The sequence below is a fragment of the Panthera uncia genome, chromosome A2, assembly GCF_023721935.1.
Source record: "Panthera uncia isolate 11264 chromosome A2, Puncia_PCG_1.0, whole genome shotgun sequence".
Classification (NCBI taxonomy): Eukaryota; Metazoa; Chordata; class Mammalia; order Carnivora; family Felidae; genus Panthera; species Panthera uncia.
Genome location: NC_064816.1, coordinates 9,391,920 through 9,398,207, shown reverse-complemented (window position 1 = coordinate 9,398,207; position 6,288 = coordinate 9,391,920). Strand labels below are relative to the sequence as shown.

Below are 6,288 nucleotides of genomic sequence, written 5' to 3'. Positions count from 1 at the left end.
TGAATTTCACCTCAGGAAAGAAAGAAAGAATGAAGGAGGGGCAGGGAGGGGGAAGGAAGAAGGAAGGAAGGAAGGAAGGAAGGAAGGAAGGAAGGAAGGAAGGAAGAAAGGATGGAAGGAAGGAAGGAAGGATGGAAGGAAGGAAGGAAGGATGGAAGGATGGAAGGAAGGAAGGAAGGAAGGAAGGAAGGATGGAAGGAAGGAAGGAAGGGGAAGATCCACATAAAGACGATAGCAGGGTCCCTGCACAGGACTTATCACACCCCGTCTACCCCCAGAAAGCCCGGGATTGCCCACAGCAGTCCAATTCCAGAGCAGCTTTGGAATGCATTCATTCGTTGGTTCAACAAGAATTCACTGAGTGTTTATTTCATGCTAGGTGCTGTGCCGGGCGATGAAGGGGCTACACCCCTGCCCTCCGGCTGACACTCCAGTGAGGTGGTCAGACCGACCCAGCAAACACAGCCTCCGGTACATTAGGTGGGGGTGCGCGCCCGCTCGAGAAACAACAAAACCGCGTGGGTGGGGCAGGCGCTTTTAACTGGGTGTCCTCACTGAGGAGGTGACATCTGCACGAAGCTCCGGAGCAGGCAAAGAGGAGTCACGTGGTATGTGGAGGAAGAGCATTCCAGGCAGAGGGAACAGCCAGTGCAAAGCACGGAGGCTTGTTACCTACAACCAGTGACGCTAAATGTGAGTTGTTCCGCAGGAGTTAAGGTTCTGCTAGAGCCCCCCCCCCCCCCCCCGCCCAGTTCGGACTTGGATGAGGCACCAGCTGGACGAAGGCATAGGCATGATCCCCAAAACCAACCCCCCAAGTCAGAAGTCTTGGATTTCTATCAAGAGTTGATGATCTCCGATGTTTACCAGAGGCAAGGCAAGGGTCACAGTAGTACATCCTAGAAAGTACTTATTACGTGCTTCACGCTATCACATTCACTGATGTAATCCCCAGCGGCATCGAAAATGGTATGTATTATCTCTACTTTCCGGGTGGGGAAACTGAGGCACGGACCGATGAAGTGGCCCGGCCAAGTGAGCAAGACGCAGCTGTGAGTTTGAACCCAGGAATGGTTTTCTGCGGATCCAGACGAACAAGGATCTGGGAGTTCCTCTCGAGGCCGCACCTTGAAGGGTTCGGAGGCCTCCAGGCCTGTTTTTGAGTTGCCGCTGGCCCCGGGGCTCGCAGACGGCGGAGGGTCCAAGGTGAGGGGTGGCTGTCAGCATCGGGGGGTGATTGATGGTTTAATCGCTCGCCCCGTGACCCTGGCCCTTCTAGCCCACGCTGCGCTGCGCTGAGCAGGCCGTCCCTGGCGAGAAGCAGAGATGGGGTAATTTGGTTACCGTAAAGAGAACGAAAATTCCAGAGGGAGACAGAGCGATGCGCCGACCGGGGGCAAAATGGGAGCCGGTTAGTCTGGGCTCGGATGGGAGGGAGGAGGCAGATCCCCAGTCCTTTTGGGGGTGGGGGCCCTGACAGCTCTCCGCCCCTCTCCAGCCTCATCTGACTTCCTGTCTTGAGAATGGAGAAGGCAAATGCCATGCGTGAGAGGCCACAGGGCACGGCCAAGGCCTAAGAGGCGAGGGCAGCATGTGGCCTCTACCTGAACCATCTGAGGGGGACACAGGAGCGAGGCGGGAGGGGGCTGGAGAGGGCGGGGGGCTCCAGGTACCGCGGTCAGAAGCCTCGTGTCATCCTTGACTTGACCCCTTTCTCGCTCTCTCTCCACTCACATCCAAACCTTGGACTTCTGCCCACCTCCGCGGCCCCGCCGGGTCCAGCCCAGCGTCGCCCTCCTGCACCTGCTGTCGCGTCCGGCCTGGTCCCAGGCTCCTGGTCTCGCCTTGCGGTCTCTTCCCCCCTCGGCCCCCAGGGGGCGCAGGTGAGCACCCGAGCCCGCTTGGGCTCCTCTTCCGCTCAGAACTAACGGCCACCTTGGCTTGCTCGCGAGTTCCCACAGACTTAGCTGCTTCAACAACACGTATGCATCATCGCGGGCCCTGGGGTAAGATATCAGCTGACTGCGAGGCTCGGGGGAAGGAGCCCTTACCTCCTTCAGGTGCGGGCAGAATTCAGTTCCTTGCGGTTGCAGGGGGGAGGTCCCCCTTTCCCCAGTGGCTGCCACCTGAAGCGGTGGCCTGCAGTCCCTGGCTTGTGGCCTCTCCCACCACCTTCAAAACCAGCCAGGAGAGACCTTCTGACATGGCCGTTCTCTGACCCCCTTTCTGCCTCACCCGTCTGCGTTTAAGGATTTGTGTTACGAGATTGGGTCCACCCCGTAGTCAGGATGATCTCCCTGCCCAAAGAGCCTTAATGTAATCACATCTGCAAAGTCCCTTTTGCAATGTGAGGTAATACGTGCACAAATTCCAAGGATTCGGACGTGGACATCTTTGGGGGGCCATTGTGTCTGCCAGCTTCCTCACTCAGAGCAAAACCCAAGTCCTCCCTGAGGCCACAAGGCCCTGCACACCCCCATCACCTCCCTGCCCTTGTCTCTGACTTTCTTCCCCTCCCGCTACCTGGGACTTCTCACTATTCTCCAGACTCCCTGGGCACATTCCTGCCTCAGGGCCTTTGCATAGGCTGTTTCCTCTGCCTGGATTGTCTCCTCCCCGATATCTGCAAGCCTCCTCCCTCACCTCCTCCAGGTCTCCCTTCCCCAGGAAGCCCTTCTCTGATACCCTCCCCACCCCCACCCCCTTACCACCACCACAAATCCACATTACTGCTTTATTTACTTGCACTCACTGGGATGTACCGAGGATAAGGATATTTACTCGTTCGGCTGTCTCTTAGCTGGCTCTCTACTAGGGAGGTTCCTCGTTTCTGCTGACTCAATACGTTTGTTAAAATGGATGGAGGGCAGGCAGACGGGGCCCCAGGGCGAAGGAGGACCTGGGGGCCCAGTGGAAGGCAGAACGGGCAGGTAGAGAGAGGTCAGTGCGGGGGAGGGGGGGACAAAACGACTTCTAGAGGAACCTTGGAATCAAGACACTGTAACAAAAATGAACAGCACGGAGCCACCCTTAATTCACGGGGTGGTTCCTCCTGCTCCTATAACGTGCTTTTACGGCGGGGTGGTGGCAGGGGTGTTAACTGCATAAACTCTTAGCTTCCTGACTTTTCTGCACATCTCAGATCACAGATGCTCTAATGGTCACCTGAGGTCAGAAGGCAGGCTGGGCACGATTCAGAACGAGAATGTCCAGATCCCAGCTCGGATGGTGCTTTAGACTTAAATATTCTCCTCCTTGTTCTGGGGGCCCCGGAGTGGTGTGGGGGCCCGCCCCTCCCTCCTTCCTTCCTAGCCCTTCCTGTCACACTTAAGGAAAACCAGAGCTGGACAACTGTTAAAGGGATAAAGATAAATTTTGTTTTTTTTTTTAAACTATTTCAATAGGGAAAATGATATCTCAGGGTAGAACCAGGCTCGGTTCTGATTTACAGCCAAGGAGCCGGGTGGGGGGGCAGTGGATGGAGAATTACTAGGAGGAAACATCAGGAGTAAGGGGAGGTTCCAGCTCCACTGACTTAACTGGATTCTTGCTAAAACTGGATTCTATACGGAGGGACACAGAGAAGCCCAAGGTTGACGACCGGTCAACGCTCAGGATCTGAGCTCAGGGAGGGAAGGGGAGTGTAGGGGGGGTCACGTGGCGGTCCCCCAAGGGACATGTGCCACGTTCTCACCCCTGGAACCTCTGACTGTGACCTTATTTGGTAAAAAGAGTCTTTGCAGATAGGATTAAGTGATGAATCCTGGGGGGCCGAAGGAGCATGCGACTCTTGATCTTGGGGTTGTGAGTTCGAGCCCCACTTTGGGTGCAGAGATTACTTCAATAAACTTTTTTTTTTTTTTTTTTAAATTTAAGAATCCTGGGATGAGATTCTCATCTGGGTGAGCCTAAATCCAGGGACAGGTATCCCTGTGAGGGACAGACATGAGAACAGAGACACCCCGGGAGAGGAGTTTGCAAACAGGCAGAGATTAGAGCAAAGCAACCACAAGCCCAGGCGTGGGGGCAGTGCCTGGGTCACTGGAGCTGGAAGAAGCCAGGGAAGATTCTGCCCTGGACCTCCCAGAGGCGGCTGGCCTGGCCCACACCAGGATTTCCCATTCTGGCCTCCAGAACTGGCAGAGAAGAAATTCCTATTGTTGTAGTTGAAGTCTGTGGTCCTTTGTTATGACAGTCCCAGGACACCAGGAGCCAGAGGGTCCTGGTGGAGCTGTTTCTGCTGTCGAAGGAGCCCTTTCACCCAGCCCCTGCTTCTCCCTTAGGACCTGCTCTCTGCTCAGCCTTTCTCCCCACTGAAACCAGTCATATGCTTGCGGCCGGAGTCCCAGCACCTCCTCCAGGAAGCCCTCCTGGAAACACCCTGTATTTTGATCTACCAGAGCAGTCACCAGCCCCTTTCTTCTGCCTTCCACGGGTCACAAAAGTCCAGGGGACCCACAACAGATTCTCCCGAACATCCTGCCAATGTTCTTCCTTCCCTGGCTTGAAGTGAGGGGGGCACCCGGCTCTGACCCTTTTCTCTTGATGGGGAGAGCACGAAGCTCACAGCACAGCCTCCTCCGGAGAAATCCTCATAAAACCCTCTCCAAACCTGCCTTCTTTCCCAAGCCTTTCAGACCCCGCTCACGCTGAGTCACGAAACCCATCGGGAGCCTTCGACTTTGGAAATGTTCACTGCGGTCTGGTGCCTCTCACTGGGCACTATATTTACTTATTTGGGGCCTGAATGAAAAAGTCCATTGTAGCATCCTGTTACTCAAGTAATATCCAGTTCCGGGGGGTGGGGGGCGCGGGGGTTACTGATGTTTCCCTGCTCTCCACCTTCTGGGCACCTGATGGGAGGCACTTCCGGGCTCCCCTGGGGTTGGCTGGAGCCATGCGATGAGTGCTGGCCAATCAGCTGCAAGCAGACGTGATGACGTCATTGCCAGGTTGGCGTATTTAATGGCTGAGGCAGGACCCTCTGCTCTCTTTCCTCTGCTGCAGTGACTAAGAACATTCTAGATAGCTGCTGCCTCATCAGCCTGGATCCTGCTATGAGGATGACCCAAACAGAGGCCCCAGGTGGTTCCCAACGGTCATGTAACATGAGCAAGAAATAAACTTTGAAGTCACTGAGATGTTGGGCTTCCCACAGCATGACCTCCCGTCTCAGCTGGTGTATCAATAGTCTATGGCCGCTGTGACAAATCACCACAAACTTGGTGGCTTAACACAACAAACATTTCTTCCCTTACAGTTCTGGAGGTCAGAAGCCTGAAGTCAGTTTCAGTGGGTTGAAACAGGCGTCAGCAGGACCCTGCTCCTTTGGGAGCCCTTTGGGAAGAGTCTGTTTTCTCGACTTTTCCAGCTGCCAGCGCTGCAGTGCTGTGTCCCTCGGCTCAGGGCCCCTTCCTCCATCTTCAAAGCCAGCAGTGTAACATCTGACCTCCTCCCTCTCCTTCCCTCTTATGAGGACACTTATGATTGCATTTAGGGCCCTCCCAGATAATCCAGGATAATCTCCTATTTCAAGAGCCTTAACTTAATCCCATCTGTAAAATCTCTTTTGCCACAGAAGGTCGAATTCACAGGTTCCAGAGCCCGGGAACTAATATCTCTGGGGGGGGGCCGTTATTCAGCCTGCAACAGTGGGTTCACCTAGAAGCCAGGTTGCAAGGGCAAATCATTTATTTGGGAAGTGACCCTAGGAAGGAGAGTGAGGGAAATGACGGAGCCAAGAACGAGCACACTGTTGAGGTTACTACTGTGGGCAACTGAGGCTCAATCCCACAGGGGAATTCTGGGAGACACTGTAGAAAGGTGCCGTAAAGGATTAACCTCACCCAAAGAGAGGTCTAGTCTTTGTCCTTTGCTCCTGAGAGGTGGCCTGGAAGCCCTAGAATGTCTTGCTTGGTTAGAGTATCTTTGTTTACCTGGGACCTTGGGCCACACAGTCTACTCGATCAATATGATTTATACGAGGGAGCTTTGGTCACACTAGGTAGTAACAATGTGATTTATGGTGGTTGGGGCGGGGGGGGGGGGGGGCGTGGGTCACCCAGTGTCAGCCCGACCTCTAGAGGGGCTGGAGACTGAGGTCAGCCACACGGAGGGTCAACCATGTCTATGTGATACGGACTCAACGAAGACTCTGGACACCAAGGCTGGGTGAGCATCCTAGGTTGGCAGTACACCGTGAGTGTCATCACGCGCGGTCACTGGGAGAAGTTAGCGCTGTTCGCACAACTCCACTGGGAGGGGCCGACTGGATGTTCACACCTGGCG

General features: G+C 54.9%; 1 long non-coding RNA gene across 1 annotated transcript; it reads right to left on the bottom strand.

The window, feature by feature from the left end:
* Positions 1-348: 348 nt before the first annotated feature.
* On the bottom strand, positions 349-1,294 carry LOC125929113 (uncharacterized). Its single transcript, XR_007459810.1, has 2 exons — positions 1,128-1,294; positions 349-672 (listed from the first exon to the last, which is right to left on the bottom strand). It is a non-coding gene; the product is annotated as an uncharacterized LOC125929113 (long non-coding RNA).
* Positions 1,295-6,288: the final 4,994 nt, after the last annotated feature.